Source organism: Elephas maximus, chromosome 14, assembly GCF_024166365.1.
Source record: "Elephas maximus indicus isolate mEleMax1 chromosome 14, mEleMax1 primary haplotype, whole genome shotgun sequence".
Lineage (NCBI taxonomy): Eukaryota > Metazoa > Chordata > Mammalia > Proboscidea > Elephantidae > Elephas > Elephas maximus.
This window is the reverse complement of record NC_064832.1, coordinates 6841677-6869349: the sequence shown is the minus strand read 5'-3', so window position 1 is coordinate 6869349 and position 27673 is coordinate 6841677. Positions and strand designations below refer to the sequence as shown.

General features: G+C 43.4%; 1 long non-coding RNA gene across 4 annotated transcripts in view; it reads right to left on the bottom strand.

The window, feature by feature from the left end:
* Positions 1 to 505: 505 nt before the first annotated feature.
* LOC126058128 (uncharacterized) overlaps positions 506 to 27673 on the bottom strand; it is a 263603-nt gene continuing 236435 nt past the window's right edge. The window contains exons 7-9 of one of the 4 annotated variants that reach the window (XR_007513104.1): positions 26472 to 26512; positions 8471 to 9876; positions 506 to 1123 (exon numbers count right to left, since the gene is read on the bottom strand). This is a non-coding gene — a long non-coding RNA (uncharacterized LOC126058128). Of the gene's footprint in view, positions 1124 to 6785; positions 9877 to 12319; positions 13419 to 24364; positions 26513 to 27673 lie in introns of those variants that run through there. The other 3 variants (XR_007513103.1, XR_007513105.1, XR_007513102.1) reach the window with 3 other exon arrangements.

Here is a 27673-nt window from a genome sequence, read left to right as displayed (position 1 = left end):
CGTGGCCTGCTGCCGCGTGTTCGAGTCCCGGGAGGCCTTCGTGGCCCATGCGGAGCATGGTGTGAGCCAGGGCTTCAGCTGCCGGGTCTTCTTTGAAGAGCTGCTGGAGAGGCGGCTGCCACGCTCAGTGCAGCGCAGGCCCAGACGCTGCCACCAGCTGGCCAGGCGTTGCCTGATGGCCGCCAAGAAGAGGGAGGTGAGGGAGAAGAGAGCGGTCTGCAGACGCCTCGAGGAGCAGCTGGAGAAGCAGAGAGAAGAACTGAAGAGGCTGAGGCACCAGCTGGACAGGCTGAAGAGGCAGGAGACCAGGTTGCAGAAGGAGCAGGCACACCACCGAGGCCAGAGGGGGAAGCGCCTGAAGACGTGCTAGAACCCCGGGACTAGGAGGAGCAGGGCCTTTGGGCTGGAAACGTGGGCCCTTCAGGAGAGACCTCCATTCAGGTTCGTTTCACCCAGCTCCCCTGGAAGATCCTACCCTCCTTCCCCTGTGACCCCAACCCTCCCAACCCAAGTGCACAGAGAACTCCAGCCCTAAGGGGGATCTGGATGGAAGAAGCCCCAGATAGCTGACCGCAGACACCAGGTCCCCTCAGAGGCTCCCCTGGCCCAGGAGAGGATAGGACAGGCCTCATCTGGATGGTGAGATCTTGGGACCCTAAGGATGAGCACAGCATAAATAGGGAAAGGGAAATGGGATTTCAGTGGGACTTGGGAGGATGGGGGGGGGCCCTGCTGAGGTGTGATGGTGAAGGGGGTGTCACTGAGTTCTTTGGAGGAGAAGGAATCAGAGAGATGGCAGGCTGTTGGGAAACATGTCTGCAGGTGAGCAGTGGACATAAAGCCCTAAACAAACAACTCTGGGTCCCTTCCCAGCGGTATAGCGGCAGAGAAAGAGGCAGGGCTTGGTAGGAGGAGAGGAGGGCAGGTTGAAGGAAAATGAACTCACCCCAGCCATGTCTTCTGGTCTCCTAGGGTGAATTTGGGTTTATGATTGGGATGCATCCTTTTTGCCACATTAGGGGAATGTAAGTGGGAGGTGGTATAGAAAAATCCCCCTGGGTGTTAACCATTTGTGGATAAGAGTTGATCCAGGGCTTGCAGGATATTTCCTGTAGAGCATGTCCTAGGGTAAGGGGTAGAGCTTTGGAACTTTTTCTTCTCCTTAAAATCAAGCTGTACATTCCGGTTCTTGACATGTCAAACAAACTTGCTAATTTTTTTTTGTTTTCCTGTGGTCAAATCTGACCTGTCGCGAGGTCAAAGAACTGGAAGAAAAAGGCCCTCTGAGGTGAAAGAACCAAAAGAGAGGAAAGGCTTCAAACCCAGGGAGAAGAGCGAGAACACAGGTGATCAGAGGTAATGGTGGGAAGGGGCAGATTCAGGCCCAGACTCAACAGTGGACAACAAAGCCCCAGTCTCAGTCGCGACATCAAATCCCAAGTCTGGGGAAGCCCTGGACATGACAGGGGTGTATCCATCTCCCTGGGAGATGAGACCACAAGTATCACAGGGAACCCCCCAGGGGCAGAGGAATGGAGGGCAGGGCCTCTAGGATGGGCACCTCCGTCCACAGTCTGTCCTGTGTGTATTCTTCAGAGTGACAGGGACGGCTCCTGCGAGGCAGAGGGTTACAGGCAGAAAAGAAACAAGGTGTTCAGACCAGGTAAATTCTGCAGTCTCCTAAGGATCCAAACCGAAAACTCAGAGATTCTCAGAGGTATCAGAGTGGGAGGGGTTGGCATTCCCAGGCTGGGGAGAGGCTGGCTGGGGAGGTGCTGCTTTCTGAAATCTTTTCATCAACATCTTTCTTCTTAAAAGCTACCTTCCCAGTTGATGTCCTTATGATCTAGGCTCAGACCTGAATGGGGCCTACAATGCACAAAGGTGGGTTATCCAGTGGGGCTAGGCAGGGAGGAGGTGGAAGCAGCATATTCAGGAAAGAGAATCTTCTAGAGGCGCATGAGTTACCTAGTGGATTGCACGTGGTGTCCAGCCTTCTACATTTAGCTGTAGACGTGTACTTGCAGGACGTATTTGAGGGGTAACTCTACTGACTTCCCAAAGTTATTTTTGGTCATTTCCAGTTATAGAGACCAGAAGAACTCACTGGCTCCAAGAACAACAAGAAATCCACTGGATCTGATTATTACTTTCTGCGGTGTGCTCTCCTGCCAGTGATTCAAATCTTTTGTCTGTCATTCTGGAGAATTTTCACCTATTTTAAATATCTAACAAAACACGTTAAAATATACATATATCTATGATGTTTATGAATTTCCAAAGCTCTGAAATTGTTTTTTATCACATTTGCAAGATCACAGATTTGTGTGACAAAAAAATTTATGTCAGGGTCCCACCCTCATATGTAATTTGGTCCTGCTCCCCCAAAGTATCCAATGTTAATAGACACTCGTGTATCCTTCCCTACACCTCTCTGCAGGGACACATATACACAGTCACAGGTACACAAGTACATCTGCTGGGGTGTTTACTTTTATGAAAGCCTGGTCACACTCCACCCACATTGCTCTCGCCCCTTATTTTACTTGATATTCTACCTTGATTCTCTGTAAGTCATTAGATATGGCACTGACACTATATTTTTTGATCTTTTAACTTACATGAATAATTTAAATAGATGATATCAATTCAGTACACTTTATCTGGACTTCTACATGTTGTTGTCAGAAGCTATCAAGTCAGTTCTGACTCACAGTGGCCCTTTGCACCACAGAACAAAACACCACCCGGTCACGTGCAATCCTAATAATCTTTGCTATATTTGAGCACACTGTTGCAGCCACTGTATCAATCTCATTGAAGGTCTTCCTCTTTTTCACTGGACCTCTGCTTTACCAAGCATGATGTCCTTTTCCAGGGACTGGTCCCTCCCTCTTGATAACATGGCCAAAGCCATCCTTGCTTCTAAGGAATATTCTGGCTTTCTCCCTTTAAGACAGATTTGTTCGTCCATACGTAACACTACTAAAATGGAAACATTATCATCCATGCTTTTTAAGTCCACTCTTCCTGCGTGTTCTAGCTCTCCTCCCCCTGTTCTTTCCTGCAAGTGAATCCAAGATAATTCAGGTTAACAATGTGGTAAGTAGTCTCTCTTATCCTTGCTTAAACAAGCACACAGACTTATACACACTCATAAACATAAACAGGTATTCAAGCATATTCAAACAATTGATATTGTTTAACCCAGATGTGCTCATTTTATATACACTTCTCTGCACCTAGATTTTTTCAGTAATACTTCAATAATACTTCACAGATATTTTTCCCACTTAACTACTACAACTCATTTATTGATGATGTAGCTTTACCATAAGTTATCTATCATTCAACTATCAATGTACAGTCAATGTTTGGTCAACACTAATAATAACTATCCGTTGTGTACTACAGGATCTGTTTCTGTGGAATAGACTCCATAGAGTGAGATTTCCAGCTCAAAGTATGTTTTAAAAGTACAGAGCCATGGCCATGTCTTTCCCCTAGAGGCTGTCCTAAAGCACCTTTCCAGCCATGTCTCAGGGTATCCTTCTCTCCACAGCCCAGCCAGCCATAGATGGTGTTGATTTTTAAATTGTGCCAGTTTCACTGGGACTTTGATATTTTCTTAACTACCAGTGTTTTTGAGCAACTTGGACTATGTTTACTGGGCATGTGGATTTGCTGTGAACGATCTGTTTGAATTCACTGCTCATTTTTCAAGTGCTTAACTTTTATCCTTCTGTGTAAAATGGAAATTGTTATTAAGTCTTGTCATCTCCATTTCACATGATTTTCCAAATCTATCATTTGTGTATCACATTTTTGCAAGCTTTGTCCCCCAGAACGATCACGAGTCAGCACCGTTTATTAAATAAATGTAATTTTCTCAAAATAGCGCCTTTGTATCAATGGTTATTGTGACTTCTTAGCAGATTTTGTTTCATTGGTCGACTTGTCAGTTTCTATGCTATGTAATATCAATTTGTTCGGTTACCTGAAGAGGGAGACACCTGTCAGTATCCTGCTTTTTCATGTTTTTCTTCTCTATACCTTTTAAAGCAGCCGTAGTGTTGCAGTGATTAAGTGCTCATCTGCTAATCCAAAGAAGGTTTGGCAGGTCGAACCCACCAGGGGGCACTGAGGGGAAAGACCTGTTGTTCTGCTCCCATAATGATCACAGTCTAGAAAACCCTATGGGGCGGTGAAATGGGATCACTATGAGTCAGAAATGGACTCCAAGTCTCCTAACACCAGCAACATCCTGTGTTATCTACTGTACTATTTGTAGCATACGATTACTGTATACAATTCAAAAACAACTATCTTAATATTCCAACTGGAAATACATTCCACTTATATATTAGTTTTAGGGACCTCCATTTGATTGACAAGACTTCTCATTTGAAAATATGGCATATTTCTTGCATATATTCAGGTTTCATTTTATGTATTTCAGTACATTAGTTTTTGTCACAGAAGTCCTTTGCTGCTCTGGTCAGAACAATGTTTTCCTAAATATTTTACAGTTTTGAATACAGTTTGATCCAGTCAAGTCGTAGGGGAAAGAGAACGGTCTGCCCTTCTCACCCTTGCCAATTTGAGACCCTCATGTCTATGCTGGAGACAAGCTATTGATTTTGATGTATTTGTCTTTTATTCAGGTATGCAATTATATCATCATTATTTGAAAAATCTCTTATTATACTCATACTAGTTATTTAAATTTTCTAGTTTATTCCTTCACCTTAAAACTATGTTGAGTGATACCAAAATTTTTGTCTAGTTCCAAATTTATCAGAATGAGTTGAATATTAATTTTCCATTTATCTCACACCTGCTAAGTTTGGGGAACTCTATTATGCCTCAATAGATAACTACTACTCTGACCTGCTGACCATTATTGTAATCACACACAACTTGTTTCTGACAGTTAAGTACTTCCACCTGGCCTCTGTGGAGCTGGGATCCCATGATTTGCATTGCTACTAGGCAGCCCAGCTCCCACTAACAACCTGAGCCTATAGACGATTGTTGCTGTTAGTTGTCATCAAGTCATTTCTGACTCATGGCCACCCCATGTGGGCATAGTAGAACTAATTGTTCAATAGTGCTTTTAAGGCTTTCATCCTTTAGTAGTTGATGGCCAGGACTGTCTTCCAAGGACCCTCTGAGTACGTTCAAACTGCCAGACTTTTGGATAATAGTCAAGCACTTAACTGTTTGTGGTGTCCAGGGACTCCCTACAAAGTATACATATTGGTAAGCTCTGTGTTGCTGGTGCTCCCCTCATCTCCGCATTCCTTATTCTTCTGATGAAATGGGTATCCTTCAGGACCTCCAAGAAATGGTCTTAGAGAAGACTAACTCAGACATGCCCACATATTGGAGGCTTGTAATCCCTCTTCCAACATCTGACACAGCAGGTCTGGCATTTCGATTTCAGAGAATGTGGGCCATTGCCTTTTCTAAGCTTCCAAAAGCAATCCCACAGCATATTAAACCCATTTCCAGAACCCTTGCTACGGCAATAAATCCTTGTCAACAAACTCTCCTTGACCCAACTTTATATTAAACGCCCCTTGACTCAGCACCTTCAGCACCCACTCCTCAGCACACCCCCGTCCTGCTCACACAAGGCAGCCAGGTCTTGCAGCTCCTTCAGTGTACAGTCCCTCCCCCCTCAACCACAACAGCACTGCCCCCGGTGGCTATGCTGGTATCTGACAACTAAGTATCTGGACAAATGCATGGGACACTATCTCAGGATTCTGCAAAGGAAAGTGTTGAAGGTGGATGGGGGCAGGGCGGAGCCAGAACATAAAGTATGAAAATTCCAGAGGCTGAAATTAAATGAGCCCAAATCTCACAGCTGCACACCCGTTGTGGACAGAAACAGCCCCGAGAGAAGCCCTCTCTCATATAAATGGGATAGAAGGTCCACAAAGGAGAGAGACAGGCAGCTGGGCAGGTGGGCAGACACCTGAAACTCTGGCAGAGGAGAATCCTTCTCTCTGACCAGAGTATGGAAGAACCAAATATTGTAGAGAAAGCTCCATTACATTTTCTCTCTCTCTGCTGTTAACTGACACCTAGTCAATTCTACCTCAAAGGGTGAGACTTTTCAAAAGCTGATCGCCAGGCTTGTCTTCTGAGGCGCTTCTTGACAGGTTCAAACTGCCAGCCTCTTGGCTGGTTGTCCAGTGCTTTGGCCCCATAGGCAGAACCAGTCACTGATGTGCACAACAGAATGAGGAGATTAAAGCCCCAGCATTCCCACCAGTGGGCCAGGAAAGCACTCCTTCTGAACTCAGAGAGCAGAAGAGAAAGAGAAAGAGGAGGCTGTGCAAGAAAGAGATTCTGCAGACTTGCTATGAACTCCTGGTTCACCCCTCAGGTGCGTATCCATTGCCCTGACCCAAAGAAGCATTATCAAATCCTTTAAGACCCGCACTATGGGTTAGAATGCCATCAAGGTTCCATACTGAGTGGCGCTCACATAGATTAGACTTTAATACAGCTGCAAAGCCTTCAAAAATTGAACTAACATTTGAACCATAGAATACAGAAGATGGGACAGAACTTGGAGCCTGAACATAACTGGGTCAATCGACTGCTAAAAACAAAAAAATTCTCCATAAAATTTAAGCAGGACTTGTACTCTCAAAATCATAAGAAACAGATTTTAAAATGCTATTCTAATCCAAGAAATAACAGGGACACTTTTTAAATAAATGGAAAGATAATAGGTGCTATTTGCAAATGAAAATTTTACATGTTAAAAGTACAATCGTAGAAATCAAAAATTCAGTTGATATTTTCACAATAGCAGAATGGTGATGACAGAGAAAAAAACTAAATACTTGAAATAGATCAGTAGAAAATATCCATTCTGCAAACAGAGAGGAAAATATGGAAAAAAATGGACAGTGCCTCAAGAACTAGACAAAAAGCTTATTTATTGGAACTCCAGAATAAGTGGACAAAATGTGTGGTGAAGAAAATAGTATTTGAAAAAATACTGGCTGAACACTTTCCAAATGTGGTGAAAGACATAAACTTACAGATTCAAGAAGTTCAGCAAACCACAGCAAGTTAAAGAATTCCATGCCCCAATACCGAATTTTCACAAAAATATTCTGCGGGTTATGGGTTTTTTGCCAACCCAGTGGGCCTTACGCCACATCCCAAGTATATTTGTAAGTACGTTACTAATATATATATATATATTTTTTAACAGCAGCATGTAAAAAGAAAAAAACAGTGTACTGAACTTACAGACATACCCGGGAGGGGAAAAACAGTTGACACACACATATATATATAAATCAACTGCAGAATAACAAAGGTCAAGAAAATACTCAGGAAGGAGGTAGAGAGAAAACAACACATTTCACCTGAGAAAAATAATTTGAATGACTCTGTATTCACTATCAGAAGCCATGGAAGCCAAAAAAAAAAAAGATTGTGAAACAACATTTTTTCAACCCTGAAAGATGGAAATATTAACCCAGAATTCTATGTATCATGTATCTATGTATCATTACCTTCAGGAGTAAAGCTCAAATAATGCCATTCTTAGGGGAAAGAAAACTGAGAGAATTCATCACCACCAGACTTCTAAGTGAAACACTACGGGAAGTACTTCAGGTGGTAGACTTGGAATTTCAGTTGTTATTTAAGGAAAGCAGAAAACGTGGAAACTATGTGGTTAATATACTACGTCAACACTGTAGTTACTGCACAACATGGCGCTGGACAAGCCTCTTTGGAAAGTTTTTCCAGTCTCTTGGAAATGCTTGGAAATACATCCTGGCAAATCATTAGTAGAGAATGGAATTAATTTTGACAATACCTGAGAGATGTCTGTAGTCAAGTCTCGTCAATAAACTGGAAAATACATTTACTGACTGAAACTAAGGTGTGGTAACAAAACATGAGTCTCAGTTCCCGTGTGGCCATGAGCTGGCTGTGAAGGCCAGCCTTCCCCAGAGAGGCACTTCAAGCACATTGGGGGCAACAGCTTCCTGTTGTTATTGCTAGGTGCCATCGAGTGGGTTTCTGAGTCATTGCGGCCCAGTGTAAAAGGAGAACTGCCCCGATAGGGTTTCCTGGTTTGTAATCTTAATGGATGCAGTTCGCCAGGTCTTTACTCCTTAGAGCCTTTTGGTGGGTTCAAAAAACTAACCTTCAGTTAACAGCCGAGTGCTCAAACTTGGCACCACCTGGGCTCCTTGGAGCAATGGCAGCACCACAGAATTTGGTAGAAACCTTCCCATAGGCCTTCTCTGAGAGGTAACCCCTTGCTTAAGGACCAAGTTTAGGTTTTATATATACTCATTCTACATAAAGTCTAGATAAGAACTACAGTGCTTCCTTGAGCGGACAACATTGTATATGCCCTCCATAAACAAAATGTGTCAAGGGCAAAGTTTAATATTAAACCAAGGCATTTCCCGTCAGTCCTTACCTGAGAGGGTCTTCGTGAGAATTTCCTGAGACTCTTGGAAAAGGACTTAGTAGACACTGCTTTCTTTTTACCTCTTCGCTCCTGAACAGAAACCGCTGCTAAGAGGTCATGCGTAAAGCTCCAAACGCCTCTTCTTATCCTGAATGTAAGCCGTGTAATAAGACCAGGAACTAGGCATTCAGCTGGGTGAAGAAACCCAGGAGTACTTCCTGTCTTCAACACCTTCCAGTTCCAGTGAAATCCTGTTACGAGTCACTAGATCAGCCCAGGAGCTGGAAGACTGAAATTCCTGGTCCTCTGACAAGTGGGAAGGGCAGGGTGGGGTTAGGCAGAGCCTCCTTGACCATCACTTGCCCCAAGAGGCTCTGGAAGCTGCTTCATGTTATAAGTCAAAGGCCCTTCCAGCCCAGGCACGTAAGAGCAGGGGAAGACTTTGTCCATTGAAAGAAAAGATGGGCACAGGAGTGGCAGCTTTTAGGGCACTCAGCATTGGTCAGCTTTGCGACTTCAGGACATCCTGGCCCATGGTCGCCTTCACACCTGGGCCTTTATAGCCTCTTCACCTCTCCGTCCTTCCCAGTTTTCTCCCAGCACCATGGGCTGTGGCTTCTGCTAGTTTTAATGATTTCAATGTTTCAGTATTCCAGTAGCTCCTCACCCCACTCAGGGGAGGCAGTTTTGCAGACTGCAGGACACAAATCCACAGTGCTGTTTACGTGTCCTTCAGCAGAAACACTTCCGAGGGTACAAGTTGGCCTCAGAGATTCTGAGACCCAGGCAGAGAGAAGCCCAGGGGGAGGGTCACTGGCTTCAGGAAGTGTCAGCACTCTCAGGGTCATGTCCCTGGGGTCGTGCCCAACTGCAGGAAAAACGAAGTGGGCTCTGAGGCTCTGTGTGTTGACCGTCCAGTACACAGGCTCTGGAAGCCTTGGAAGGATTCTGTCTTAGTCTAACCCAGCACTGGGGAAATCCTCACAGGGTAACAGCAGTGATATGCCTGGGGATCTTTATTCTAAAAGTCTCAAAGCAGTTGATACAGTCTTGTGAGGTGGGAGATGAGAAAGCTTGGGACCACCGAGAGAGGGTGGCAAAAGAAGGAAGCCTTTATCACTCCCTCTGTTCAAGTTTTTTTTTTTTTAATTCCAACTGGGGCTCCAAACAGGTCTTTGTTGTTAAAGTTGTATTTCTCTGTGTTAATTTATGATCCTTAACTCAAATCTAGAGTTTTGAGCTCATTTTGATAATTCCTCTTTAGTCTGTGGAGACAGGAGTCTGCCTTCAGCCAGTGGTGAGAGTGGAAGAAATAAAGTCCCTAGTCCAGACTGGGGCAGGCTCTGCTGCTCCGCAAACTAGGGGTGTGGTCCCTGAAGAGCCCTTCTGAGGACAGCACAGGAGGGGCGTCCCGCCTGGAGAAAGGGCAGAGGGGGGTGGGGGATTGTTTGTGTGAGCAGTGGGGGCTCTGTGGCTTTGCCTTCTCCTCCTGGAAGTGCAACCTGGGGCCCTTCACGTGCAGAGCCAGAGTCCTAGGGTGACCACAACTCTCCCACCCTTTCTGGGTCACCCTCTGGACCCAAGTCCCCATACGCCTCCTCTGCCCTCCTATCCCAGCATAAGCACTGTGACTGGGCTCAGGGGTGTACCCTGGGACTTGACCTCGGTAGACTCAGGCTTCCCCTAGTTCTGGTGGGACCTGTGAGCCTAGCGGGTCTGAGTTCAGGGCAAGGCTGGGTGGGCTGGGACTCTCGCAAAAGGCTCCTGCAGCCAGCTCCTTCCTGATGCACGTGAGATTGTGGTGGGGCAGCCTCCGACCTGGCACCTCCCCTGGGCGCCCCTCTCCACACAGCCCTGCCCAGTTCCCTCCCCCGCCCCCGCAACCGCCCAACCACCTCCTCCTGCCTCCTAGTTCTAGAGGAGTGCTCTTTGGATGCTCATTTGCAACTGGCACCCCATGGCCCTGCACAGAGTCAATCCAGCTAATGACCTCAACCTGAAGTGCACAACTTTGAAACTGCTAGATACGTGGGAAATGAACAAAAAAAAAAAAAAAAAGAGGAGAAACACTTAACAAGAAAAACAGTTACAAAAAAAGTTATATGGGACTGTATTCTCACATCATGGACTCAAAGATGCTGGGTTGTATTTTTGTTTGCAAACAAGTCTTAGATAAGGGAATTGGTACCAGGAATAGATGTAGAGTTTGACTTTGGAAAAATGAGGGAAAATCTGGGATTGATTAATTGACGTGGATGAGACTGAAAATAGTGATAACAACATAACATTCAAAGATGAAATCCTAGCAGCCTAGAACATGCAGTGGAAATTTTTCTAAGTAGCACCAGAAAAGACCTTTAATCACTACACAAAATGGGTCAGTAGTTCAAGATCTCCCTAAGAAAATAGGAGGCCGAGACCACTTTCATTCAGGTTGCAGCAAACAGGCAAGAAACAGAGCATTTTAATCTTGTGCAAAGTCAGAAAAGAAGAGAAAAAGATGAGATGCTCCTCTACTTCATCCCTAAGGCTAGTTTAATATTGACACCAAATTAGACAAGGATCGTAGAAGAAGAGTTACAGGGCAAGCACACTAAGTAACTGAGATGCAAAAACCTACATAAAATACTGGCAAAGGAAATCCAGCAAAGTATAAACCAGGTAATACGCCATCATCAAGGGGGTTTATCGTCAGCATGCAAGCTTGAGTGAACATTAAAGATTTAATAATTTAATTCACCATAAGCATAGATGGAAGAAGAAAAGACATGCTCACCTCAAGAGATGGGGACAAAGCAGTTGATAAAATCCAATCACACTGAGAGATAAGGACTCTGAGCAATCATGGACCAGAAAAGGAGTTCCTTAAGTTGGAAAAATACAACTGGCATGATAGTTCATGGTGAAATGTGGGACATTCTCTTTAAAATTAATTAGCATTAAAATAAGGATGCTTTCCCAATTTGAAGACTGGCGTCTGGCGTCTTAAACATTAGAAAGCAGCCATCTAAGGTTCATCCATTGGTCTCAACCCACCTGGATCAAAGGAGAATGAAGAACACCAAGGACACGAGGTGATTACGAGCCCAAGACACAGAAAGGGCCACGTGAATCAGCTACTACATCATCCTGAGACCAGAAGAACTAGATGGTGCCCGGCTACAACCAATGACTGCCCTGACAGGGAACACAACAGAGAAACCCTGAGGGAGCAGGAGAACAGTGGGATGCAGACCCCAAATTCTCATAAGATCATACTTAATGGTCTTACTGAGACTGGAAGGATCCCAGTGGTCATGACCCCCAGACCTTCCATTGCCCCAGGACAGGAACCATTCCCGAAGCCAACTCTTCAGACATGGATTGGACTGGACAATGGGTTGGAGAGGGATGCTGGTGAGGAGTGAGCTTCTTGAATCAGGTGGACACTTGAGACTATGTTGGCATCTCCTGCCTGGAAGGGAGATGAGAGGGTGGAGGGGGTTTAGAAGCTGGCGAAAAGGACACGAAAAGAGAGAGTGGAGGGAGAGAGCAGGCTGTCTCATTAGGGGGAGAGTAATTGGGAGTGTGTAGCAAGGTGCATACACGTTTTTGTGTGAGAGACTGACTTGATTTGAAAACTTTCACTTAAAGCACACAAAAAAATTCTTTAAAAAAATAAGGATGCTTTCTATCATTATTTATATTAAATATTTAACACTGGAGGCCCAAGCTAGAACAAAGCGACAACAAAAAGAAGGAAAAGCTGCAACTGCTATTACTCATAGATTACAGAAATGCCTCCACAGAAAAATTAACAAACCATTGAAATTAATGTTAGTCAATCATAAATATAAACTAAAAAATAAACTGCATTTCTATGCATCAGCATCAAGCCGACTCTGTTGTAGCTCTTAGTGAAGGCAGAGGACACTGATAAGGAAATAGCAGGATTCGGGTGGGCTAGACAAGGAGGGGAGAACACTATTTTACACCAGGCTTCATGGATAACCATGGGTATGTGTTAGTCATCTAGGGCTGCCATAAGAAAAAAATAACACAATTGGGTGGCTTTAAAGAACAGATATTTATTTTCTCACAGTTCGGGAGGCTAGAAGTAGGAATTCAGGGCATGGCTCATGTCTACTTCAGCTTCTAGCAGCTTCCAGCCACCCTTTGCGTTCCTGGCCTTGTAGATTATCTTCCCCTTTGTCTGTCTCCCTCTTCCCCTGTTTGTGTCTGTGTCTATTCTGTTCTTTTTGTAACTCAGAAGGGATTAGGTTTAGGACCCACCCTACACTGGTATGGCCTCATTAAAATAATTTTAAAAATCCCCTATATCCAAATCAGGTCACATTTATAGGTACAGTAGTTAGGATTTCAACGTACCTTTGGGGTTACACAATTCAGTCCATATAGTACCCTCACAAGATATTCTAGGCTGAGAGTACAAATATGAGCAGCTGAGAGTTCTATTTTTTGTCTATATTAGTTGGCTATCACTTGTCTGAGTCCACCCATATAAACTTTGGAGCAACTTATTATGAAGGACCAGGCCAACCTTTATTAGCCATGTCCATTATGTGGGAAAACGCACACATTCCCATCACTGAAGCCCTGAGAAATTCATCGATAAGGGTGGAATGGGGTTGGGACCAAGAATTGTTTCATGGCGTTGATAACATGGCATAGCTGTTAGACATCTACGTGGAGATGGCAGGTAATAATACTGACAGCTAACACTTACTGGTGCCAGGACTCTTGTGAGGGCTTCTCCTTTCTTAAGATACTTGCTCTGCATGATACCCATGTGAGGAATGTATCATTATAAGGCACATTTTACAGATGAAGAACTCGGTACACAGAGTTACGCTGACATTTGAATAGAAGTCATGAACCAGGAGGAGTTGAAATGGATGGAGGTGTAAACATCACATCCTCAGCTACAGACAGACAGCAACCGACTCCCTGAGGCATCCTAGAGAGAGGGTGTCAATAGAGAGAGAGGACTAAGCACTGAGCCTGAGGGCACTCTGACATCTAGAAGCCGGACAGATGAACGGCAGCCAACAAAGCTCTCTGAAGTCCAGTGTGGTTCCTGGAGCATGGTCTGTCCTTTCTCTGGACTGCATTTTACCAGTCCCCCTCCCACCCGCACTGGGTGTCCCCTTCACAATGGCAGGGACAATGTGTACCTTTCACCACTGCGTCCACATGATGTAGACTATTCCTGGCACATGGAATCTTTCTAAATATTGATTGAATGAAAAAATGAAAATGATGAATGAAATCATAGTTTGCTACCCCCACGTGTCTGACAGTTTGTCATATTGTGGGGGGCTGTGTGTTGCTGTGATGCTGGAAGCTATGCCACCGGTATTCAGATACCAGCAGGGTAACCCATGGAGGACAGGTTTCAGCTGAGCTTCCAGAGAAGAGAGCCTAGGAAGAAGGACCCGGAAATCTACTTCTGGAAAGCATTAGCCAGTGAAAACCTTATGAACAGCAACGGAACACTGTCTGATATATGGCCGGAAGATGACCCCCCCAGGTTGGAAGGCACTCAAAACATGACTGGGGAAGAGCTGCCTCTTCAAAGTAGAGTCAACCTTAATGACATGGATGGAGTAAAGCTTTCAGGACCTTCATCTGCTGATATGGCACTTCTCAAAATGAGAAGAAACAGCTGCAAACATCCATTAATAATTGGAACCTGGAATGTACGAATTATGAATCTTGGAAAATTGGAAATCATCAAAAATGAAATGGAATGCACAAACATCAATATCCTAGGCATTCGTGAGCTGAAATGGGCTGGTACTGGCCATTTTGAATCAGACAATCATATAGTCTTCTACGCTGGGAATGACAACTCGAGGAGGAATGATGTTGCATTCATCGTCAAAAAGAACATTTCAAGATCTATCGTGAAATACAACTCTGTCAATGATAGGATAATATCCACACTCCTACAAGAAAGACCAGTTAACACAACTATTATTCAAATTTACACACCAACCACCAGGGCCAAAGATGAAGAAATAGGAGATTTTTTTCAGCTGCTGCAGTCCGAAATTGATCGAACATGCTATCAAGATGCATTGATAATTACTGGCTATTGGAATGCAAAAGCTGGAAATAAAGAAGGATCAGTAGTTGGAAAATACAGCCTTGGTGATAGAAACAATGCCGGAGATCAAATGATAGAATTTTGCAAGACCAACGACTTCTTCATTGCAAATACCTTCTTTCACCAACATAAACGGTGACTATACACATGGACCTCGCCAGATGGAACACACAGAAATCAAATTGACTACATCTGTGGAAAGAGACGATGGAAAAGCTCAATATCATCAGTCACAAAACGGCCAGGGGCTGACTGTGGAACAGACCATCAATTGCTCATATTCAAGTTCAAGCTGAAATTGAGGAAAATCAGAGCAAGTCCATGAGAGCAAAAATATCCCACCTGAATTTAGAGACCATCTCAAGAATAAATTTGACACATTGAACACTAGTGACCGAAGACAAGACAAGTTTTTGAATGACATCAAGGACATCATCCATGAAGAAAGCAAGAGGTCACTGAAAAGATAGGAAAGAAAGAAAAGACCAAGATGGGTGTCAGAGGAGACTCTGAAACTTGCTCTCGAACCTCGAGCAGCTAAAGCAAAAGGAAGAATTGATGAAATAAAAGAACTGAAATTTTCAAAGGGCCTCTCAAGAAGACAAAGTAAAGTATTATAATGACATGTGCAAAGAGCTGGAGATGGAAAACCAAAAGGGAAGAACATGCTCGGTGTTTCTCAAGCTAAAAGAACTGAAGAAAAAATTCAAGCCTCGAGTTGCGAAAGTGAAGGATTCCATGGGGAAAATATTAAACGACGCAGGAAGCATCAAAAGAAGATGGAAGGAATACACAGAATTATTATACCAAAAAGAATTGGTCACTATTCAACCATTTCAAGAGGTGGCCTATGATCAGGAACCAATGGTACTGAAGGAAGAAAAGTCAAAGCTGTTCTGAAGGCATTGGCGAAAAACAAGGCTCCAGGAATTGATGGAATATCAATAGAGATGTTTCAGCAAACAGATGTAGCACTGGAGATGCTCACTCGTCTATGCCAGGAAATATGGAAGACAGCGTCCTGGCCAACTGACTGGAAAAAAAAAAAAATATATATATATATTTTGGAAGAGATCCATATTTATGCCTATTCCCAAGAAAGGTGACCCAAACGAATGTGGAAATTATAGAACCATATGATTAATATCACACACAAGCAAAATTTTGCTGTAGATCTTTCAAAAACGGCTGCAGCAGTATATCGACAGGGTACTGCCAGAAATTCAGGCCAGTTTCAGAAGAGGACGTGGAACCAGGGATATCCTTGCTGATGTTGGATGGATCCTGGCTGAAAGCAGAGACTACCAGAAGGATGTTTACCTGTGTTTTATTGACTATGCAAAGGCATTCAACTGTGTGGATCATAACAAACTATGGATAACACTGGGAAGAATGGGAATTCCAGAATACTTAATTGTGCTCATGAGGAACCTTTACATAGATTAAGAGGCAGTTGTTCAGACAGAACAAGGGGATACTGATTGGTTTAAAGTCAGGAAAGGTGTGCGTCAGGGTTGTATTCTTTTACCATACCTATTTAATCTGTATGCTGAACAAATAATATGAGAATCTGGACTATATGAAGAAGAACGGGGCATCAGGATTGGAGGAAGACTCATTAACAACCTTCATTATGCAGATGACACAACCCTGCTTGCTGAAAGTGAAGAGGACTTGAAGCACTTACTAATGAAGATCAAAGACCACAGCCTCCAGTATGGATTACACTGCAACATAAAGAAAACAAAAATCCTCACAACTGGACCAATGTGCAACAAAAGGAGAAATGGAGAAAAGATTGAAGTTGTCAAGGATTTCATTTTACTTGGATCCACAATCAACAGCCATGGAAGCAGCAGTCAAGAAATCAAAAGACACATTGCATTGGGCAAATCTGCTGCAAAGGACCTCTTCAAAGTGTTGAAGAGCAAAGATGTCACCCTGAAGACTAAGGTGCACCTGACGCAAGCCATGCTATTTTCAATCACATCATATACATGTGAAAGCTGGAAAATGAATAAGGAAGACCGAAGAAGAGTTGACGCCTTTGAATTGTGGTGTTGGTGAAGAATATTGAATATACCATGGACTGCCAAAAGAACGAACAAATCTGTCTGGGAAAAAGTGCGGCCAGAATGCTCCTTAGAGGCAAGGATGGCGAGACTGCGTCTTATATACTCTGGATATGTTGTCAGGAGGGATCAGTCCCTGGAGAAGGACGTCATGCTTGGCAGAGTACAGGGTCAGCGGAAAAGAGGGTGACCCTCAATGAGGGGGATTGACACAGTGGCTGCAACAATGAGCTCAAGCATAACAATGACTGTAAGGATGGCGCAGGACCAGGCAGTGTTCCGTTCTGTTGTGCATAGGGTCCCTATGAGTCAGAACCGACCCGACGGCACCTAACAACAACAACGACAATCTTTGAATACTTTAAGGGCCTTCGTGTGTAAGAGGGAGAAAATATGATCTGAGTTGATCCTGAGACTATCTCCTAGTGTTAAAGAATGCTGAATAACAAATAAAAAAAAAGGTTCAATAGCAAAGATTTTTGTTAAAAGATTTAAGTATAGGTTGAAGATTACTAGAAACATGCACATTTAATATTTCAACTATAGTCAAAGTGCTAAAATTATATACTCCTTGCACACAGCAGAATATAATAAAACAATTTGATGTTGTCTGTAAAATAAAACTTTATCATGGAAATATAATATTGAGTGAAAGGAGCAGGATATAATATTTAAGTGAATATACATAAATGTGTGCGACACACATATAAAACCCATTGCCGTGGAGTCTATTCTTACTCATGGTGTTCCCATGTGTGTTGGGGTAGTCTCCAAATTTTCAATGACTAGAATATACTTCTACAAGCCGGACAAAATTAAACGAATATATTTAAACAATAAATGAACAGAAGTGAAAGAATTAAACCTGTGGAGAGGCTGCCCAGGAACCCAAGACTACAATAACATTGGTATGGAAAGCAGAATGATGGTGTCGGGAAGTCTGGTGGTCACATGCTTCCAGCTCGAAAGAGAAGAGCAAATAAACCAGGGGAGAAGACAGTGAGCCAGAAGAGTGGGAGAAATCAAGTATTTATCGAGTGCCAACCAAGGCTGAGCCTCTGCTGATGGCATGTAGTCCCTCATTTAAACCTTAGAAGGATGTAATGGGTGGGATAGACCTTGTTATCCACTTTCATCATGCAAACATTTTATAAATTTGAACAGTAGCATGTTATAAAAACAAATTAGAAAATAGAGAAAAGTATAATAAAAGAATACGCCTCATCCGTTGAGTACTATTATGTTGCCCCAGCAGCTGCTCATCGTTGTTGTTGTAAACATACCACACAACCTTTGGTGACTGAACAACTGACAGTAATTACCATTAATTGGCTGTGCAACCCTGCCCTTAATCAATGTGACTTTCCTACCACTGTTAACCAGAACTCAGTCTCCATATGCAGGAACACCACTTTATTTCCTCCCTCCTGCCCCTGGTAACCCCTAATAAACTTTTATGTCTACACATTTGCTTGTTTTTGTAAAAGACGGGTGTTTGCATCTGAAAGTTCACGACAAGCCACAAGGGTGAATTCATGTGGTAGCAGAAGTTATTTGCAATACATATATCCTAATACTGACTTGGTTCTGGAATACATAAAGAACAATCCAAAAAGGAAAAAGGAAGCGGACAGTTCAATAGAAAAAGGAGCGAATACTTGTACACTGTATAAAAGATTTCTATATGGCCAAGAAACATATGAAAAGTGACAAAACTTCACTGGTTATCAGAGAAATTCTAATAAAAAGCCATAATGTGATACTATCCCCTACACGCCAGAATGGCTAAAATGGAAAGGATGGAAAATACCAACTATTGGGTATAACGTGGAGTAAATGGAGCTCTAATCTACCGCTACTGGAAGTGTAATTTGATACAACCAGTTTAAAAATGTTTTGTCTGTATTTACAAGAGCTGTGAACATACATATATCCTAGGACCCAGCAATGCTACTTCTAGATACATACCCAGTAGAAATGGGTACATATCTTCACCAAAACACATACACTTCTCAGCATCTGCTAAGGAATGAACACCTTCCTTAGGAATGTCTAACTTTTAAAGCATTATTCTCTGTCTGTTCTAAGGTGATGTCCATACATGATGATAAGTTTACACAGAAAAGTCTAGAGCTTTATGTGAAATTCAGCAGCAAATCTCTAGAGGCTCCTGTTCTCATAGCTTCTGTCGCCTCTGCAGCCCTTGCTTCTGTCTGTCCGTCTGCTGGGCTGCACCACACGGAACCAGTTATGAAATTCAAGCCCATCTTACACTCGCCAAGGTCCTACTCACACAAAATTTGTATTAGCTTAAAAGAAAAGGTGTGTAGATAAGATACACAAGGGATTTAATTGCAGAAAACAAACCTTAAAATGAAATGGCTGGGAATGGTGGCCTCCCTTTGTAAAAAGGCTTCTCTGTACGGACTAGGGGAAAATGCAGTGAAGATATGGGTCATGGGAAAAGGAGCGTTTGTAGCAATCTGGTAATCACTCCGACCACCTGTAAAAATGTTTTCATCCTTTTTCTCATACCTTACACAAAACAACCTTACACAAAACAAAATTCCAGATGGATCGAATATTTAAAATTAAAATATGCAACCATAAAAATTTTAGAAGTTTTTATTTTCTTTTTATTGATAAAAGAGAAAGACTTTTTAAAAATCCCAAAATATGAAGGCTAAAACTGTTAAGATCTATAGATCTTTGGCATATCAAAAAGTACATGAAGAGAGTAAAAATACAGGCAAAAAGCTGAAAAAAAGTTTGCAGGCTAAGGATTTGAATAGAGATTTCTCAAAAGCAGATATAGAAACTGTCAACAAGCACGTGAAAAGAAGTGTAACCTCATTAGTCATCAGGGAAATGCAAATCTAAACTAATGTGCACTATTATTTCAAAACCACTAAGATGGCTAAACTCAACAGGATGGACAACAAGTGTCTGCGACTATGTGGAAAGCTAGAATACCGCTGCTGGAAATGTAAAATGATCCAATTGTTTCAGAAAATGGTTTGGCAATTCTGCAGAAAGTTAAACATAGAATTACCAAACAACACAGCACTTGCACTCCTAGGTCTGTACCCCAGAGAATCAAAAGCATGTTCACATACAAACTTACACAGAGTATTCCTAGTAGTGTTATTCATAACAGCCAAAATGTGGAGAGAACCCAAATGTCATGACCTGATAGACAGGATGTGGTATATTCATAGACTGGAATATTACTCAGCCACAAAAAGGCACCAAGTACTGATACATGCCACAATATGGACGAACCTTGAGAATATTATGCTAAATGAAAGAAGCCAAACACAAATGACCGCATCGTGTATGATTCCATTTACATGAAATGTCCAGAACAGACAAACCAACACAGACAGAAGTAGATTAGTGGTTGCTACGGCTTGGAGGAAAGGAGTAATGAGGATGACTGTTAATACGCCTTTATTAACAAGGGCCTTTATTTACCGGGTACTGAAAATATTCTGAAGCTAGACAGTGGTGACTGTTGTGCCAAGTCTGCCCATATACTAAAAGCCACAGTATTGTGCATATTTTCAAAGGCAGTGTTACGGCAGGTGAATTGTATCTCAATAGAAATATTTGTGATTCCTACAAGATTAACTTTTCAATTAACATATAGAACATATAAATCAGTAGGGAAAAAACAATCCATTTTAAAATGTCTCCCTCCAAAGCAAAGGGAAGGGGGTACATTTCATCCGTACAGCTAAATTTTTTATCTCTTCATTATTCAAGTTCTATTCTCATCTTATGTAACTCTAAATTATACAAATAATTGTCTCCATTTTCCTTATCCCTGTTTTCACTACTTAACTAAATAAAGACAGCAACACAGTGTTTTTTAAAAAAACCCATCCACATTCACTCAAATCATTTTTTAGCACTTCTTAGGCACCAGGTACCAGGATACTCTGACAAACACAACAGACAAGTTCCTGCCTGCATGGGCCTTCTATTTTTGTGAAGCAGGCAGATGATAAACCAGCCAACCAGCTCTTAATGTAACCTAACATTAAGGAGGGAAACATGTAATTTTGGAGCTATCTCAAGCTGTTGTCTCTCTCACAAACATTTCTCCGAATCTAGTGAAAAGTAAACACCTCGAAGGAACTCCGTGGGGCCAGTAAATGTGAAAAAGCCATTTCATTTCAGTTTTGTTTTGTTGCTTTCATCTGCTACCCTGTCATTATTTTTTAATAACATGATTATGGAGCTGACATCAAACTCCCACCACCCGCCTGAAAGAAAAAACCAAACCCGTAGCCATCTAGTCAATTCTGACTCAGAGACCCTATACGACAGAGTAGAACTGCCCCATAGGGGTTCCAGGGAGCAGCTGGTGTTAGGACACAATTCCCTCTTATAAGAATCTGAAAGCTGTTCACTGTGGATGTGTGAGGGACTCAGTAACACTTGCAGAGATTTCCACATGGGTGGGGTGCTCTAGTGTGAGCATCGGGGGAATGGACCCCATGTGCACTTTGCAGCCTTCTGCAGATTATGACACAACAAACATTCACTCTTCATTGTCCTACATCTTGGAAGAGAACAGAGGGAATTGTTAGGCAGGACCCTTTGAAAATACATGGCAAGAAATTTTATTGCAACATTAAATGGAAAATAAAATCTTCCTACATTTTTCCCCCTTCCTTACCTCATTTCAAGGAGATAGCTGAACTCACAGTGTTGAAGCCCTGAAACTTCAAGACTCTGAAGAGTCTGTGGTAAAAGCCTCAGCTCACTGGGGTGATCACACTGAGTGAACTGGAGCCCAGGGGAAGAGTGACAGTCAGATAGTAGGGTCCTAGACATTGGGAAGGGGTAGGACCTCCTTCTTGATAGTGCCCTGGAGTAGGTTACAGCACCTCAAAGGCTGATGCAGGCACATAAGTAGACAAACCCTGTTATGCTGATGACAGCCCCACCAAGGTTCTCATGTTCCAGCTGAGAATGGAAACAGCAGAACGAATGCTTCTAGAGAGATCACCCACATAGGCTGAGGCAATGGGTGTGTTGAAGGTCTTCTCCAAGCACTGGTCCTTCATTAGACCCTGGGAATTATTGCATATCTGGATGAGGGAGTCCCCTGAAAGTAAGTGAGGTTAAAAACTCCCCTCAATTTTGTAAGCAGGTAGTTCTGAGCCTCAATTCATTTTATTTTTTAAAAAATCATGCTTTTTTTCAGACATGATTTTGTATAGACTCGCACATACAATTCATATTACTCATTCATGCATTAAGTCAACAAAGATTTCCTGTATAACCAGCTACATGTCAGACCCTAGGCCAGATGCTTTTGGTGATGAAATGACTTAGAGAAGTTGCCTCACTGCCTGGTGAGAGAAACAGCCAAGTTAACAGGTCTATCAGTCATGTATTGCTGTGTAACAAATGACTCCAAAATGTAGTGTCTTAAAAAAACAACCATTTACTAAACTCACAATTTTTCAAGTTGTCAATTTGGGGTTCTTCTGATCTGGGGCAGCCACAGTGGCTCGCAGCAGGGCTTACTCATGTGTCTACAATTTGCTTCCAGGTCACCTGCGAGCCAGTTTGCCTCAAATCAACTCAGTGAAACCGCTGGATCCTCTTTCCAATGGTCCCTCATCATTCAGCAGGCTGGCCTGGGGTCACTCCCACAGGTTCTCAGGGTTTAAGAGCAACAAAAGGGCAAGACTCAATGTAAAATCTTTTCAATTCTCTCCTTGTATCATCTCTGCTACTATTTCAATGGCTGAAGCAACCATAAGGTCGGCCTTCAACAGGTAGAAGAAGACTCCTCCTGCTAATGAAAGGTACCCTGGAGTCTCATAGAAGGCGTGGGCACAGAGAGAGGAAGAATGTGTAGTAAATGCAATTGTGTTTTATGCTGCGGTAAAGGGTTTCCTGGGTACAATGGAGTACAGAGCAAGAAGTGGACTCATCTACCAGGAGAAGATTCAGGCAAGACTACAACCAGGAAGTGATGCCTGAACCAAGTTGGGAATATGACTGAATAGTTAAGGGGCGAAAAAAGGCCGAGCATCCAGGAAGCCCCAGGTATTTTCCAGAGGCTTCAGTAAAAGGGGAGGGATGGCTTGATGAGAAAAGTCTGAGGAAACAGGCTGAAAACACTGGGGCATTTGTTACATTTGTGAACAGGCACAGATTATCTTTTGTTCTATTGTTTCCCTACCATTCCTGCCTCTTCTCTCATTTGGGGTCACACAAAACAAGCCCCTACCATCCCCATGCTGAAACTTTTATTTTCCTTGGAGAAGTCTCCTCCTTCCTCATCATCACCCCAACCTTCTTAATTTCTTCCTCAAATGGTCTCCCCATTTGCTGGTTTCTCTTCTAAATGGCCTCCTAAACAAAAGCAGAGTCTGTCATGGGCTTTCCCCAAGTCAACTCCCAAACTTTCCATTCTGGCTGACCACAAAATTCCTGAGTCTTAGGGCTTTTTGGTAAGTCATAAGTCTCATCTGTTCCAGTGGGGTCAGTTTTCTTCACCTCCACCCTTCACCAGGGGGAGTAGGCCAGCAGACGGGAAGGGAGAGAACATCTCCTAGTCAGAGAGCAGAGCCTGTGTGAAGACTCAGAGGCTAAGGAGACCTAAGAGGGGCTCAGAGTGGACATTTTATAACCAGAGCTGGAGAGACATGATTCCAACAGAGTCAAACGAGAGGATTGGGAGAAAGCAGCTGCCCATGATACTGTTATCATTCCCTGTGCTCTCTTTACCCACCAGGGGATAGTAACCCCTTACACGGCACTGAAAAGTTGCAATTCATTTTTGGTATCTAATCTCCTTCTCCCACATTGGCACTAGCACTTCTCAAGCGCCTACCTGACAGTTTCATGTTTTTCTGGTTGCCGTGTTTAGCTTCAAACTGGGCCCATGGAACTCAGCACTGTCAGCAATGATGTCACACAGGATTACGGAAGCCTTGGTGCTAACTCAGATCTCAGCTGCTTTTTGAAAAGGGTGTCGACCTCAGGTCTTGTGGGAGAGAAACTGTAGCTACTGAATCAAGGAAATTCAGGAGTAAGCCAGAGTCCCCAGGTTATCAAAGGTTCCTGCTGGGAGAAGGGATAAAGGTCCTTCAAAGACCATTATGTTTGGACATCTTCACCCAAGCAGGATGAAACAGTGACACACGAGGAAAAGGCCTTTCTCTAAAACTCTAGATAAAGGTGAGGAAAAGTTGTCCCCGATTGATGAGTGCTCCAGAACAAAAGGTCTGACTTCCACCAGAAAAGAGAGCCATGGTAGGACAAGATGAACATTTGGAACGAATGGATAAGGTCATAAGGAAGATTCTCCTGAGAAAGCACTTTCTGTCATTTAGTAGATAATTAACCAAAGTTTATTTTATCAATAAGAAATGTAGGAATAAATGAGGGATGAAACAAAAGAATCCAATTGTAAGTTTGAGAGCTTTCCAGAATAGTTGCAGACAAGGCACTCTATTGTTCTGGATCTGAACATGGTGGAAAGGAAGGAAGCCAGTGGGCAACTGGGGCAGAGAGTATAGGATGGTGGAAAGGGTGGGTAGCAAGAAGCGTACTTAATTATTATATTTTCTAATGAGACAGAATTAATATACCATGTGAAGAACTTAGGAAATTTCTCAGGAGGTTCTGGGAGTGGGAGGTTGAAGAGCCTAGAACCCACATCACTGAGGGCAGAAGGGCTGTAGACTCCTCCCTAGATCCAGGAACTCCCCTTCCCCTCCTGTGTCCCCTGCCCACCTCCCTCAAGAGCCTAACAACCCCTAACCACAAACATGGCTACAGGATAGAATTTTTTATTTTCCTACTTTTCTTAACCTGAGCTTCATCTAGGATCAGTCATTTATCACTCTTTTCAGGCCAGTTTTGTTGCCCTCCCCACTACTATTACCTCTGCTGTCCTCCTCCACCCAGTGCTGCCCTCCACTGGCCCTGCTTCCTGCCGCTTCCTGGTTTTCTGACTGGCCTCTAATACCCTTTGAGAGATCCCCCACCCCATCTTCTGTCTGTCACTGGAGCTTACACTCCCCTCCCAAACTCCTTCTCTTTCTTCCTTAACTTGCCAATCCTTCCCTCAAACTCAGAAAAATACTGACCCTTATGCTGACATGTACAAGCCCCGCCCGCCCACACAGGAGGCATGGTTGTGATTCAGCTACTGAGGTTTGTGCCATCAGACTCTCAAATATGGACATCTGTTTCTGTGTCACCCTGAAGGACATGGTAATGGGCTTCTGCTCAGAGAAAGGCAATTTTAATCTCCTGGTGTAGGCTAGTTAACGGTACGAGGAGAAGTTTTAAATTATAAAGAAAAGTACAAATTACGCTGTCTCTTTAAGTATAATTCCTTCTATGAAAATCCTTCCCTTAAAAGGAGGATGAAAACAAGTTACAAAGAGGAGACCAATTCTCCTGTTTCAATGTTACACACTAAATTTACTAAAAAAAATAACTTCCATAGAAAACAGCTTTTAGAGAAACCATGTATTATCATGAAGGTGGACAGGATGAGGTAATTTCCATATTCCACAGGAGCAAATTCACTTCCATCCAACAAACGCAAAAAAAAAGAAAATTTTTTTAATGTGGCGATCCTCTGTTTATATTATAAACTACCACTGGATAAACCTTTGGCTGCTAACTAAAAGGTTTGGCAGTTGGAATCCACCAGCTGCTCCTTGGAAACCCTATGGGGAGTTCTACTCTATCCTATAGGGTTGCTATGAATTGGAATCTACTGAAAGAAAACCGGGAGTTTTTTTTTTTAATCAATGTATTATAATGTATTGAAAAATGATAGACTTTTGCTATAAGGTAGTACCATCACTGAAATTTTCTGGAGGAGACTTTATTGCCCAGAGTAAATTCCCTAAAGTATGGCCAGTGCCTGGGGAAGAAGAAAGAAACCATGGGGACTGTGGAAGTGGAGGATGGTGGTGATGGAGAGGCCTCCAGGGATCCCTGAGACCAGAGACTTAGGTCACAGTTGAGACACCAGAGCCCAGAAGGCTCATGTAAATTAACTGTCCATTATTGCAAGTCTCAACCCAAGAGGAAAGTGTCACTAAGGGTAGAACATGAGAACAAAAAGCCCAAGTTCCAAGCCCAGGAAGATTCCCCAAGTATCAGTGAGGCCTTTTTCATCAGCTTCCACTAGGCAGAATTCTCACTCATCAAATTACTCCAGAGATCCATAGGTCAAGTATGAGTATTTTACCCAAGTGTGTAAGGTCAATGGGTTAGTCATGGTCTGGCAGACCGGACTAAAACATCTCACATCCCTGTCGGCAAAAGGCCCCTGGTCTTGAGGCCGAGTTTTTGAAGAAAGTGAGTGCCATCAGGTCTGCCCTCAGTCTAACCAACACTGAGTCCCTGGTCAGCATCCTGGAGTCCTGGCAAGAAGAGCCAGGCACCTCCAGGAGCATCTGGAGGAGAAGACAGGGGCTGAAGAGGCTACCACACCTACTGGTGCTGCTACACATGTGGGAGACCTGGCTGCAGACGGTGCAGGCATGGCCTCAAGGTCAAAGGAGAAAGCACCTGAAGACGTGCTAGGACTCTTAGACTGAGAGAAGCAGGATGTCTGGACTGAAAATATGCACCCTTCAGGGAAGAACTTCATTCAGGCTTCTTAAACCCACCGCACCTGGAAGATCCATCCTTTTAGCCTTGTGCCCCTTCCACGCCCCCTCTAGTACATGGAGAGATCCAGCCCTAGAGCACCAGGGTGGAAGAAGCCCCAGGATAGCTGTCCGAAGACATGAGGTCCACTCAAAAGCCAAGGAGAGAAGAGGACAAGACTCACCTGCAGATGAGGTCTCAGGGCCCTGAGAATGAGCACAATGTCTGTAAGGAAAGAGAAATGGGAATTCAGTGGGACATGGAAGTCTGAGAAAGAGCCTCTGCAAAGATAGCTCTAAGGGAGGTGTGATTGTGAAGGCGGGCTGATCACTGAGTTCTTTGAAGTACAAGGTACCAGACAGAACCCAGACTCTGGGGGGAACCTGCCTGCTGGTGAGCAGTGGGCATAAAACCCTAAACCAATGAGGATCGAATCCCTTCCCAGCAGCTTCTGCACAGATCAGTGATGTTTGCTTGGTCTTTCTCTTTTCTGTGGTCTAACCTGATCTGTTCTGAGATCAGAGAATTGGAATAGAAAAGCCTGACTGAGATGAAACGAGCAAAGAGAAGACAAGGTCTCCTAAATCTGGTGAAGACAGAACACAGATAACCAAAGGTGAGGATGGGAAGAAAGAGATTGAGTTCCAAGTCCCATCCACAGTATCCCAGGGCCTGGGAATCCCTGGAAGTGCCAGAGGTGTGTACTCCCTGGGAGATGTGACCTCAAGTGTCAGAGGAAGCCCTGTGGAGCAAGGAAGGGAGGGCAGGCTCTCTAGGATGGGCACTTCCATACAGGCTACCTATGTGAATTTCTCAGAGTGACCGTGACAGATCCTGAGAGGGACAGTTTGAGGCAAAGGAAAGTAAGTTTTCTGAAGAGGGGTGAATTCCGCAGTCTCCTGATAATGAAACAGAAATCCCGTCCTGCTCAGAGGTACTGAGTAGGAGGGATTGTGAATTCCCATCCTGGACAGAGGTTGGCTGGGAAGTTCAACTGTCTAAAGACAATGTGGCCAAAGTCTTCTTTATCTTTCAAAGATATATCTTTAACTTCCTGCAAATTCAATCCTGGAAAAAAGCCTAGAATATACAAGCGTGGGTTTTTCAGCAGAGCAACAAGGGGAGAAGGTGATAGTGGCATATCAGAGAAGGAGAACAACAGTCTAATAGTCCCTGTGTTACTTAATGAATCACACATGGTGTCCAGCATTCTTCCTTACCTGTAGACATGTAAATGCAGTAGATGTTTTAACAATAACTGAATTAACCCTCACAGAATTCTTTTTGGCCATTTCCAGGTATAGAGACCAGAAGAAGTCATTAGTTACAAGAGCAAGCAATAATTCGCTGGTCTGAATTTTGTTCAATTTCTGTGTTTGCCCTTCA